The sequence below is a fragment of the Podarcis vaucheri genome (genome assembly GCF_965113315.1).
Source record: "Podarcis vaucheri genome assembly, chromosome: 6".
Classification (NCBI taxonomy): Eukaryota; Metazoa; Chordata; class Lepidosauria; order Squamata; family Lacertidae; genus Podarcis; species Podarcis vaucheri.
Genome location: NC_138764.1, coordinates 30839271 through 30853454, shown reverse-complemented (window position 1 = coordinate 30853454; position 14184 = coordinate 30839271). Strand labels below are relative to the sequence as shown.

Genomic DNA, 14184 nt, shown 5'->3' with positions numbered 1-14184 from the left:
GTCCAAACAAAGCCAAATTTGGTAGAACAAGAGTTTATTAAGTGCTCTTTAAAGTCACACATACTGTAAAGAGCATTTCAAAAATTGAAGGAACAATAAATTAAGTTTCTAAACATGACAGAAAAACATTTAAAAATCAACAAAGTGTACAGTACATTTTCTAAGACTCTGGGGGACAACTCAAAGAAGGTTCCTCTTCCACTCTTTGCTTCTTGCTGAAGGACCCCCTCCTCAGCTGTTCCCCCAGCCACCCACCACACAGAAATTCAAATCCAGATTTTTTTAAAAAAAACAGAAGAGTGGCCCAATGGTCACAGAAAATCATAAAAATGCAGAAAAAAACACACAAGCTTCCAGATTCTTGCAAACCCCTCCTCAACTGTTCCCCCAGCCACCCACCACACAGAAATTCAAATCCAGATTTTTTTAAAAAAAAAACAGCAGGGTGGCCCAGTGGTCACAGAAAATCATAAAAATGCAGAAAAAAAACACACAAGCTTCCAGATTCTTGCAAACCCCTCCCCAACACCAAGTCCTTGAATTCCAAACACCCCAACCCAAAATCCAACCCCCCCCAAAAAAAAAGTTTTAAAAGTTTAAAAGAAGTTTTGGAAAAGCTTCAAAAATCACCAAAAACCTCAAAAAAGGCTACCACACCGCGTTTTATAAGTTGCTCCTCGAAGTCAAGTCGCAACTGTATTAACGTTGTTAAGAAAAAGGAAACAAACTTGCAATACTGTCAGGGGTTCAGGAGCAGAGACGCAGGAAAGGGAGGAAACAGAGAGCGAGGGGGAGGAATCCGAAGGAAGGATGAGTGATGATGACGACCCGAGATCTCCGAGTTTATCCAGTGAGTCGGAGGATTCTCAGAAGGGAGCGCCAGTGGTCAGAGCAAGGGGGGAACACAGGGGGACACCCCAGGAAGAAGGGGCCAGAGGGGATTCAGAGAGCAGCAGCTGGAAGTCGGGACCAACGTTCCCAGCTGAGAGCAGCGGGGAGGAAGGGGAACAGGCATCGGGTTCTGGAGGCTTTCAGCAGGAGGGAGGGCATGAGTCAGGAGTGGTCACGCCCTCATCAGGGAGCGAGGAAACGGTCAAGAGGAAGGTAGAAAGTTGGGCGCGCGCGCCAAGTTCAAATGCAGCGGAAGCTGGCGCAGTAAGCAGCCCGGAGAGGGAGCCAGGTCCTAAAGCCCGCCGCAAGGAGGCAGAAGGCTCCGGGGGGTCTTCGGCTTCGGAAGAGTCTAGGAGGGATGAGACCCCGTGGGGCAGAGGGACCCAGAGACGGAAGGAAAGGCGTAAGAGGTGGAGCAAGGCTAGGGTATTAAGTTGGTGTACAGGAGGCGGAGACTCAGACGGGACTTCGTCGGTCTAGCATAGAAGACGTAGAGCTGCACGCTGCAGTTCGGAAATGAAACCTGTAACTCAATAAAGACTTTTATAAAGTGAACGCTGGCTAGCGTGGTCCTATGTGAGCTGGGATCTGGAAGCAGCTCTGACAAATACGTTTTCGTTTTTCGTCTTGCGAAGCAAGCCCATAGGGAAATTCGTCTTGCGAAGCAGCTCAAAAAACGGAAAACCCTTTCGTCTAGCGAGTTTTCCATCTTGCGAGGCATTCGTCTTGGGGGGCACCACTGTACTTGTAAACACTCTGTAACCTGAACACTTTCAATGTGTTCAACTTTGCCCAGACTTCCCTCTTCTAATTTATTGTCAAGGTATTTAGCACGCAATAATCTTTTTAGTGACAGCTACAACAGCAGCTATTAAGCTTTCCCTCTTCCACCTTGTCAACTTTTATTTGCTCTAATTTCCTGCTCAGTAGGAGATTTGTACTTTTTCATTGTCATACATTTGCATCCTGTGTACTCATAAAGCTTTTACTTCTGGTTCTTCTGGACTTTTGACTTCTTTCTGCTGTTTCAGAGTTTAGTTCTATTTTCTGTTTTATACCATCCTATACAATTCACTGGGACGTGGGTGGCACTGTGAGTTAAACCACAGAGCCTAGGACTTGCTGATCAGAAGATTGTGGTTTGAATCCCCGCGACAGGGTGAGCTCCCATTGCTCGGTCCCTGCTCCTGCCAACCCAGCAGTTTGAAAACACGTCAAAGTGCAAGTAGATAAATAGGTACCACTCCGGCGGAAAGGTAAACAGTGTTTCTGTGCACTGCTCTGGTTCGCCAGAAGCGGCTTTGTCATGCTGGCCACATGACCCAGAAGCTCCCTCGGCCAATAAAGCAAGAAGAGCGCTGCAACCCCAGAGTCAGCCACGACTGGACCTAATGGTCAGGGGTCCCTTTACATTTATACAATTCACTGCTCCCCAGAAATGTAGATTTACACGAAAAAGGCCTTTATCAGTCCTTTTAAAGAAAGTCACTTCTATCTGATATTTATCTGCACTTTGCATCCACATCTAATCTGACATGCCATGTTGTTTTCAATTCAGGTTGGGATCAGAGCAGCGATGGGGGGACGGGACCCACTGCTCCCACTTCAGTCCCAGTCCAGATCACATCTCCCTCCTCCCCTCACACATACCTGTCATTTGCACTGCATTGGGAAGAAAACTTCCATTGCAGCCAGTGGAAACTTGTCTCCCAATGCAAACAAGCAGGTGCAGAGCGCCTGATCCAGAACAGGACTGCTAAAAGTCCCCTACCCACAAAACCCATTCCCACGCCAAAGTCCTAAACCAGATCACAACTCACGCACCTGGTATTTACTCTAGATCAAACACCATGAACACCATTGCTATTTGCATAGGGTTGCCATACGTCCAGAATTTTCCAGACATAGCCAGGATTCGGCCATTGGAAGCAGTGTCCAGGCTGAAATCACTAAAATGTCCGGGAAAATCCAGACGTATGGCAACCAATGTCAAAAGTGTTGATTTCGGCAAATTTCCTTAAAAATAGCTCAAAATTTTAACTTTTTTTTGAGATTTTGCAAATAAAGCTCAACAACTTTTGTGTCCGGATTTTCACTTTTTGAAATATGGCAACCCTATATTTGCATGAATAGTGTCACGTCTAGCTTAGCCTTCTCATAAATTGCCATAGTCTTCCTCTGCTTCAAGAATAAATCTGTATCTTCACAACAGCTCATAGAGTCGGGCTATCCATCTATTTTTATGGCTGGGATTGAAGGAGCTACTTTAGGTGAGTCAAACAGTTTTGTGCCTGTGCATCTCATTCAGTGATAAACTATATGTAAAGCTCCCCACAATTTCAAAAATCAGCTGGCCAACTGGCACATACACAAAATCTGCTTGGCATGTAGAAAGGACCTCATTTTTAAGTGTCTACATGTTCACCCATAACATGCTTGGCAGGTGAGAAAATTGTCATTGACCAACCCTAACAATGTTAGTCTCATCCAAAGCAAGAGAAGCAAGATTCAAAACCAGAGCACATTTTCTACATTCTATATTGCATTCCATTCTAGAGATATAGTCTTACAGCATCCTTTCCCCACTTGATTAAATATCAGGCAACTGCTGGTTTGCTCAGATTCAGTATTTCCTGATATTTTCACAATTCTGGGCGACTGGTGCTCTTAACAAAATGTCCTGAACGCTTAACAATTTTTTCCAATGTAATTTTTGTTCAGGTAGAATCCCATTACCCTCTCTGCCTCTAATCCACACAACCTGGTGCATATTTAGGAACACATTAACTTTATACTTTCTAAGATGTATTTGTTAAAACAGCAAGCTTTTCTCAGCCTAATCAAACATCTAAGAAACGAAACACGTAAGGCGAGAGCATTAATAGATAATGATTCCATCCAAGTAATTTGACAAACCAAACGTGGTGTGCTCCTAAAATAGTTGAAACAGTTAATTTCTCAATCCCTTATATATAATAAAAAAAATTCTGTCTCATAATGCAAATCATGAATTGTGTGTGTGTTTATATATATAACTTTTTGCATATATAACTTTTGTTTTTAATAATAATAATAATAATAAAGTGTAGGTGTTTCTTGGCATATCTACAGCAACAGCAGGGCTTGAACTTGAGGTCAAGCAAAAGGAACAGTGTATGCTGTTTCCATGGAAACTGTACTAGGATAATATCAGGTACTGAGATACCAAGAATGGAGAAATAAAATCACTACATTATTTTAATAAACAAGCTCTATTGTAATAATTTAACTATATTTTATGGAGGGATTGTTCAAAGCATGTCCTACGTTCAGATATTGCATTTTTATTCACAGGCAGCGATAAAGAAGAAGAAAATACTTAATAACACTTCTTGAGGATTTGGGAGAGGGACATCTAAGCAGACTGACTACCCGCTAGGCTGAGCAACAAGCAGGAAACAGAGGACCCTATGTAAGCAAATAAGGCAGGAGAGAAGACCCCATGGCCCTTCAGATGTTGTGGGACTCCAGCATAGCTCAGATGGTAAACTCTCCAACTCAAGGTTGTGGGTTCAAGCCCTATGTTGGGCAAAAGATTTCTGCATTGCAGGGGGTTGGACTGGATGCCCCTCGTGGTCCCTTCCAACTCTACAATTCTATGATTCTAACGCCCATTACTCCCACACTGCAGGGCCCACAGATATGGATGTTGAGAGATGCAGCTATGAAAGACAAGGATGGTCCCAGAGGGTTTGGCGTGATGCTATGCTGGGCTATTTGCTAGGGACTCAATATTCTGGATGAGCACAATGAAGCCCTAAAAACCCTCGTTCAGACATCACCTACCAGAACACAACAAATGTCATTCTCAAAGGCATTTAAGTTCTCGAATAAACTCTAAACAATTTTTTGCGACTAGCAGGGCTTTTTGTTTTTCAGCCAGACCAGAACTCACCACAACTCATTTGTGGCATCTCTCAGGTGGTCGTCATTGCCATTCTAAAAGAATGAGGGAGGTTTCATGGTGAGTTTCGGCACCTCATTTTCTAGAAAAATAGAATAGTTTGTCAAGTGGAATGCTCCACAACTGCAACATCGGAAGCTGCCTCATGCAGAGTCAGACCAATGGCCAATCTAGCTTCTAACTCGATGTTTTGGGACTACAATTCCCATCATCCCTGACCACTGGTCCTGTTAGCTAGGGATGATGGGAGTTGTAGTCCCAAAACATATTGAGGGCTGAGTTTGGGGGTGCCTGCCTTAGAGTCTATAGTGACTGGCAGTCCTATAGACTGTAGTCTTTTTTTCTCAGCCTTGCCTAGAGATACTGGGAAGTGAACCTGGGAACTTTTGCATACATAGCATTCGCTTGTGCTCTCTGACTGAGCTATGACTGAGCATGTACTCTCTGACTGACCTGATCAATTATCATCCTCCAACCAGTCTGCTCTTCCTGCCACACACACACACATACCCAGCAACTCCAGATAGAGATCCACACACCCAAAACAGAATGGGCTCTTCCAGAAATCCATTTTTTATTCTGCATTCATAATTATCTGTGCTCATGATTCTATTAAGTGCCACCATACCCAATTGCGCTTTCAGTACCGTTCACGCCTACAAAAGTTTTCAGGCAGTCACACTGCTTCATTTCCAGTCGGTACGTACCATGTGACTTCCTGATGAAATCCCGTAACATTTTATGCCACAAATGTTCTGGTTTCTTTTTGTCCTGCTTTTGTTGTGCTGCAGCCCCTCTGCACAGCAACACTGTGGATCAGTGCTATTTTTTCTAGGAAAAGAGGTGCTGGAACTCACCATGAACACCTCCTTTGACCTCTTAGAATGGCAATGGCGCCCACCTGAGAGGTGCCAGAACTGAGTTCCGGTGAGTTCCAGCTGGAGAGGGGGGGGGGAAGCCCTGCTGTTGATGTTATGAGTCCTGAGGCAGCGCCAGGAGAGCTCATGGGCCACAACAGGGTGTTGGGTCACACATTAAGCACTACATTTATAGAGCACCCTGTAACTTTATAGATGAGGGAACTTACATATTTGGAAAAACACACTACCATAAGAAAAACCAAGTATTCTCATTGTGCTCTCAACCAGCGCATGCAGTGAGGAGAGTAGTGAGGAGACAACTTGCGGCTCCTTATTGCGATGTCTCCAAGTCTTGTTGGAGTTAGTGGGCTCACGATCTCAAAAGACACAGGATATGTGAAATATACTCAAAGTCCAGAGTGGATTTCATGCTCTTTATTCAGCTTATAGTGGGAGGAGGAACGAATGTTCCCTCAAAGTATCTGCTTTATATACATTATTTACACAATGGGCTGTGCGTGATTGGCTAATTCCGGAATTCTCCTATAGGCCAATCAGGTTGTGGATTCACTTCCATCTGGAGCTGGATTGGGTGGCTCCTGCAGACCAATCATACTGCTGAATTGTTCTAGGACCAATCAGACTGCTGCATTCTGAATCCTATTGTTCTAGGACCAATCAGAGTGCTACATTTTGGATCCTATTCAACTCAGTACATAACACCATGCAACAAGATTTCATTAGATGAGGTTGGAGCGGAGCTTGTCCTCATTATACACATACCCTGTGTGTTATATTCACAGACCAGTCCGCAATTTTAAAGAGAGCACCCGGCACATGTGGAAAAGTACATGAACTTTAATGGGTTCGTGTGTAGTCATTTTATACTTTTTTTAAAAAAAAATCTCATTTTCTAGGAGCAACACATCCACCACATTCTGCAGCGATTGCATCTAATAAAGCTATATTGTAAGTTAAAAGATAAAATTGCACTGAAGGGTGTTTTTATTGTTGCCGTTGTTGTTGTTGTTTAAATTGCTTCAGAAACCCCCACCCCACCCCATCACATGAGCAGCGCGGTGCCAAAGCTTTAACAAAACAATAAAAAGTCATGAATTTGCTAATACAGGGACAAGCATGTCAGCCTGGATTTGAGTGATCTTATTTGAAAAGTAATTTGAAATTTCTTCACAGCGAGAAACACTTGACTCTGCCAGCAGATGCAAACAGGCAACATTATTCACATTGTAAATCACCCAGAACAGTTCCACTAATCAAAACCTGTGGTGCAGGAAAAGAAAATTTTATTCACCCGCATGCACAACCATAGCTGAGAATTCAAAGGTGTGTGTGTGTGGATCACACCAAGAGCAAAGGTCACATCACCAGCTCTCTGGACATCTTTCTCCTCTTCTTTCCAGTTTCTGGACAATTAAATAAGAGAAGAGACTTAGGGTGGGAACGGGCAAAATTCACCCTTGCAGCCACTGAGTAGGTGATAAAAACAACAATTCCAAAGCCTATTCTCCGAAGCCCACATTGCTACTGGTGCAATTTAAAATTCTTCCTATGACAATAGCTGACCATTGGTAAACCACCGTTCGTGCGGCTATTTTGACTTCTCTACTTGTGCTTTAAATGGGCACTTCTCCATCCTTGACTTTCCCCCATATCACAAGAGTAGTCATTATTCTGCATGAATAATATCATTAAGTGTAGCCAGGTCTTTTACAAAAGGGTACAGTTCAATAAGCTCAGCTGCCTGTCCTTCATTCGTCCAACAGAATTCTAAGCTTCCCTCAGCATGGATGTGTTTTATGTTTAGCCAAGCAAAATGGAGCAGATAGCAGCCCAATCTAAAACACAAAGAACAGCCATAAACCCTGGAGGGTTCCCCCCCATCCTAATTGAAATGTGGAGCTCAGCCTACATCTCTTTCACAGTGGTGCCTAGTGTGCATCACAGCTGAGAGGATGGAAAGTAGAGCGGACAATGAGTAGGTGGAGCCAGAGCCAATGAGAGGCCAGGCCTGCTAATTCTAGTTTTATCTCTATCCACCCTGCTGAGTTCTGTAAGGACAACAACAAGACGAAGTAGGGGGAAGCTGCCACCCTCTAGACTCCTTGTGGGGACAAGTGAAGACTAGTAGGCCTCCCATTTGTTCTCTGTGATGAAAGCTCCTCTTTTGCCCATGGGTCACTGCCTCACATTGAAGGCAGATGAGCCTACCTGTACGCACCACACACGTACCCTCCAATATTCCTTCGATGGAAATAGGGACATCCTATTCTATAACAATAAACGGAATTTTATTATTTATACCCTGCTCATCTGACTGGGTTGGCCCTAGCCATTCTGGGCAGCTTTCAATGTGTATAAAAACATACATAACAAAACATTAAATACTAAAAATTACCCTATACGGAGCTGTCTTCAGATGTCTTCTAAAGGTTCTATGCTTATCTCCTTGGCTCAGGGGTTGCATACCCTCCAACATTTCTCTGACGAAAATAGGGACACCCTAAGGAAAAGCGGGACATTCCGGGATCAAATCAGAAACAAGGACGGCATTACTAAATCAGGAATGTCCCTGGAAAATAGGGACACTTGGAAGATCTGCACCCAGGTCTCTTTTACCCAGAGAGTCTACAAAAGCAGATCTTTCTCTTTCTCTTTCTCTCTCTCTCACACACACAAATGTCACAATATATATGCAATAGTCCCTCAGGACACAGCAGGTCAGTGTTGCCAAGTTCTGTCTAGCTACGAGTTGAAACATGCTTAGTTATGGTTTTTAATGAACCTACATGCAAAGTTTACATAATTAAGGCAGGTTCAGAACCGGCTTCTAAATAGGCCCAAAACAGGGGTGGGGACCCAAATATTTTTACCTGGCTGCACTTGAGTCCTTGGACTCATAGTAATGACTATTGGTTGCCTGTATAGAGGAGAGGGATGTGAGTGTGTGTAGAATAAAGCCTCCTATGCAAAAGTAAAATTTGCATTTATTGCTCCACCCACTTTTACCCTTGGGATAAAAAAATATCTCTCTCCAGACCAGATGTTTCCCAGTGCTTTTTTTTCTGGGGGTACTCCAGGGTATGCAGCACGGCCACCTTTTTCCCCTTAAAAAACAACATTGGTAATAACTAATATATTTGGTTTTACCACATTCAAACAAGCATGTGCAAACTCAAAGGATGGCCCCTTGAGGCAAAGCTTGAAAAATTCAGAGCGTTGGTTCTTAATTCAGTGAGAAGGAAAGCCCAGCAGATGAAGGAGGAGAATTCTCTAGCAATTTTACAGGAAGAAAGCACCTTACATGGTTCATTGGTGAAGGGTGCTGACTTCACTAACCCACGTTTCTCAGTTCTGAGAAATGTAGCTTGGTGAAGTCATCACTCGTAACAAACTACGGATCCCAGGATTTTCCATTACTGTTAAAGTGGTATTAGAGTGCTTTAAATATGTGGTGTGGATATGGCCCAAGACTCAGGCACACAAGGAAAAGGTTATTTGAACCAATGACCCACCTTTTTCCCAGTGAGTCCTAGTGCAGCACAGTTTCAAAACATGAGCATGACAGCATATATAAGACATGATGATGATGATGAACTTTCTATCCTTGTAAGTGCAATCTCTGACATCTCCAGGCAATGGGAGAAATTCTCTGCCTAAGATCCTGAAAAGCTGCTACTCATCACAGCTGAAAATGCTAGTCTAGACGGACAAGTAGTCTAAGGCAGATCTGTATATTCGCATGTTTGAACAACTGTAACCTGAGATAAGAAGCAGCAAATGTTTTCCATCCGACGATTGTCAGATTTCATAAGCAAGAGTTCCTAGTGAGAATGTCATTTTAAAATATGGTTGGCAAAGGGATATTGTTTAAACAGTTAACTCTGTCTGAACACATTATGTCTTTAGATAAGGACATATTTCAGACCTTAATTACTGCGTTCTGTATAAAAGACTATGACAGATCGTTTCCTCCGCTTCTTCTTGATGGGCTTCTTGCCATGAGAAAGCGTGGATTTTCTTTTGAGAATCAAATTAATGCCATAGCTAACTCAGCTGTAAGCAACTTTCACAGCCCCATCACTTTTGACTCTAAGTGCTCTTGTACCATTGAAATAGTTTTTGGTGGGCGAAGTCAGATGTGGCGCCAAAAGAACATGCTCACACATCACAGTCACAGAGCGGCAAGCCCACCATCACATCTGAACTGACAGACAAGCCTGATAGCAAGCAGAGTGGCGTTTCTCTCCTCTCCCCTGCTCTCTTCTTCATTTTCTACTCCTGTCTTCTACTCCTCCAGCTAGGAAAACGTAAGCAAGTGCCACACAGCCTCGTACAAGAGACAGAAAGAGGCTCCACGATCCCTGTCTCATGGCATCTGGCTTGGGGCGGGGAAGACACCCTGTCAAACTCATCTGACAATTCGGTTGTGAAGGCGGGATCACAGTACAGCTGAAGACCACACTGCGGGTGCTCTTTCTGTACAGAACTTGTCTCAACCAGCCTTCTGCAATCTGGCACCCTTTGGGCTACAATTCCCACTAGCCCCAAGCCAGCATAGTCAAGAGCCAGCTGATGGGAACATCTGGAGGTCACCATTTGGCCAAAATGGTAGCTTCCCTCCTTGTGGGGTTGGGTCAGAATCATAGCTAGAAGGATAACTAGGCCATGACACTAGCAGAAAGGATGACATCTCAGCTGATTCTCTGGAGACTTGCTGGAATATGGAGCTAACCAGGGTTATTGACTGTCTGGCTCCAAAGCACCCTCTCCAAGTGCATGGAACCTGGATTATTTCAACAACAACAACAACAACAACAACAACAACAACAACAACAACAACAGATTTATATGCTGCCTATCTGACTGGGTTGCCATAGCTACTCTGGGCAGCTTCAAACGTTAAAATCATTAAGCACAGTAAAACATCAACCATTAAAAACGTCCCTAAACAGGGCTGCCTTCAGATGTCTTCTAAAAGCCATATAGTTGCTTATTTCCTTGACATCTGGTGGGAGGGTGTTCCACAGGGTGGGTGCAACAATCGAGAAGGCCCTCTGCCTGGTTCCCTGTAACCTGACCTCTCGCAATGAGGGTCCCACCAGAAGGTGGTAAGTACAATCACATGCTTTACTTGTCTTCCATTTTGATACTTGCAGGTTCCCCTGTAGCTATATCCCTGGGCATAGACACTCGTGTCAAATATGAGCATAGGAACATGTGATCTTTAGTGAACAATGAATATTTAATACTCAGCTTCATGCCAGAAATTATTGTTTTATTTTTATTTATCCTACTTTGCTTACCTGTCCCTTAACATGCCTGAGATGTAATTCCTTTACAGAGTTTCAAATCATCAAAATAATTTACCAGTTTTAAGGTGCCCTGAGCTTTAGAGCAGTCTTTTCTTGCTGATCTGTACGCAGCTAATCTATTATAATGATTGAAAACCAAAATAAAAAGTTAACTTGTCTCCTGACTGAGCAAGCTTTTGAACACAGAACTCCAAGGGACTAAATCCATCTATGTGTTGAATTGAAGTCTGCTCCACCAATACTTAAAACATTAAGCTTTTCATTTTATTTTTAAGTAAATGCACCATTAAAGCAAAAACAAGATTCAGAACTTATATAAGTTACATGTTTGAAACCATTAACATTTCCTCCCCTGGTTTCTTGACTTTTTAAACCTGTTTTCAGTATGTACAGCTATATATCCAATAAGGTATTTCATTACATCTTTTGGTAGTTCTGTTGTAATGACAGCGAAATTGCTTCAGACGTGCTTAGTTCACATCACTCCGTGCGCTAGAGTAGCTCAAGAAGTTCTGGCCTAACATGATAGAAATAATAGGAGAGAGAATATTAAAGACAAATTGGCACATAAAATCCACCTGGAAAAAAACAATATTGTTTTAGCTATTACCCAACCATTTCTCTGATTGAATCAGAATTGGACAAAGCACTTTTTCTCCCCATAATTCATTATCATTACCTTGTCCCTAAAGTCTTTATGGCTTTATTTAGTGCTCAACCAGACATCCTATCAAAAAACTAAGCAAAGTGGGAATAGGGAGAGGAGGGAGGAACGCTGCAGGTCTAGCCCCTCAGATCTCACCAGAGTATCAGTATCCATTATCTGACATCTGCCCCAGATTTTTCCCTCCTCACCAAAGCTCAGGCAGAGTTCTATTGTTTTAGCTGACTGTGCTTGACAGCAGAGATGACTGATTAACGTGACAGACAGTGTTTCAATAGAGAGAGTCGCCTGTTTTAGCTCAGGTCTGTCTACTCCAGTAAATCTTTGCTTTTATCAGCCTGGTGCAACTGGCTCATTTAGACCAGATCAGTGGCAGTCCATCTCTTTACAGCCCCTTGTCAGTGACAGCCTTCAGGTGCCTAAGCACGCCAGGTTTGATCTGAGTCAAACTCCAGTGTGAAAAAGGGATTAACCTGTAAGATTGCGGCTGGGCCTCTCTTGTAAGCGCCTTTCCGACACTGACAAGAGGAGCTGTAAACTCTATTATGCCAGGTAAACTTCACTTTTGTTTCTTTGCAGCCCACACTTCCTTTGCATTCGTTTTAACCAACCGACGTGGGTTGTTCTAACAAGAAGGTTTTCGTAAACATTGTGCTGGGTGGACTAGACTGTTTATTCTTTAAGGGGGGAAGGCTGGGGAGGGGGGAATCTGTGTATATCTCTGCAAAACATGAGGTATTTATGATTTTGTTGCAAAACCTGGTATTAAATAAATGCTCAACTGGAATTGTTATTTTCTTTAGGCTTCATATTTTGCAAGAAATGTAAAATGAGGTGAATAATTGGGGTTTAAAGGGCAGAGCAGGTTGCATGGCACTAGTAAGGTGAAAAAAGTAACTTTTGCACTCATAACTAGAATCGAAGAGTTGGAAGGGACCTTGAGAGTCATCTAGTCCAACCCCTGAGAGTGCAGAAATCATGCCCACAGTGGTCCTTGGGTGGACTCGAACCACCAACCTTCTGGTAAGCAGCCAGAGAGATGTACTGACCTGTCACCACAAAGAAGACTTAAGTGTGTTTTGTTTGGTCTCTCGGGGGAAGATTTCCTTATTCAGAAATACTCATAAGACCATACTAAAACCACCTTATGGTGATCGTTGATCCATCCAGCTCAGTATTGTCTATGCCTCCTGGGAGCAGCTCTATAAAGTTTCAAAACATCCATCTTTCCCAGCCCTGCCAGGCATTTCAAGGGATTGATCCTGGGACCTTTTGCCTGCAAACCACGTGGTACCCTGCTGAGCTGCAGCCGTTCCTCATCTATTTGGAAAAAGAGAAGGGTCTTTATTAGCTCTTTGAGGCAGTGCATGAATAAAACTCCACTAATCTTCAGATGATTAGGAGAGCTCCGAAGAAAAGAAAAAAGCAGCGCATAGACTTCTGTTCCGTGTCCAATTGCACTCACACTTATGCATACTGGGATCAATGGAACTTGCAGTGAATACCTGGCTAAGGGATGGTAGCCAGTTGAGATTATTGCTCTAATCCCAACCCGCAACCCAGCCCTCTGCTGCTCCTGTGCACAGCATCCGGACAGCGATTTAGATGGCTGGATTTCCCCCTGTCACAATATACAGCTTCTTTTCATAATGCTGATGATTTAGGTCTTGCAGCTGAGGCAGAGCTTGAGAGGCCTGCTTTACTGGCTTTCTTGCTATTTAGGTGTTTTATTTTATAGATCTTTTTCACTGAGCCACCTAGAATATAGAATAGAGTAGGGAAGAAATAATAGGGACGCAGGTGGTGCTGTGGGTTAAACCACAGCGCCTAGGACTTGCCGATCAGAAGGTCGGTGGTTCGAATCCCCACAAAGGGGTGAGCTCCTGTTGCTTCGTCCCTGCTCCTGCCAACCTAGCAGTTTGAAAGCACGTCAAAGTGCAAGTAGATAAATAGGTACCATTCCGGCGGGAAGGTAAACGACGTTTCCGTGCACTGCTCTGGTTCACCAGAAGCAGCTTAGTCATGTTGGCCACATGACCCGGAAGCTGTACTCCGGCTCCCTCAACCAATAAAGTAAGATGAACGCAGCAACCCCAGAGTTGGCCACGACTGGACCTAATGGTCGGGGTCCCTTTACCTTTACCTTTAGGGAAGAAATAAATGGTGTGATCCCGTGTTACTGAGTAGTTTGGCTCAGCTGGAACTCTGCACATGGCCCAAGACCAGGTATATGATGCGGCTTTGCTCTGCACAATGAGTGTTGCTTGTGGTGAAGAGAGAAAGAGCTGCTCCAAGAATGCGCCAAACAACAGGCATATCCGGTTGTCTTGATAAACCAAGCACCTTACTTTCTTATTTATTTAGATTTAATTTTTTGGAAGTTTAAACTCAGCCCCTTTTAGCGAGGATGAAATAATCCCATTCAAATAAGATGCCCTTGTGGCTGAAGGGTGTAGGATGTGATCCATGAAAGGCAGTCAAGTACAACATTCC

General features: G+C 43.5%; 1 long non-coding RNA gene across 1 annotated transcript; it reads right to left on the bottom strand.

Moving 5' to 3' along the window:
- Positions 1 to 11497: 11497 nt before the first annotated feature.
- Positions 11498 to 12954, bottom strand: LOC309535278. Its single transcript, XR_014221173.1, has 3 exons — positions 12836 to 12954; positions 12741 to 12758; positions 11498 to 11544 (listed from the first exon to the last, which is right to left on the bottom strand). It is a non-coding gene; the product is annotated as an uncharacterized lncRNA (long non-coding RNA).
- Positions 12955 to 14184: the final 1230 nt, after the last annotated feature.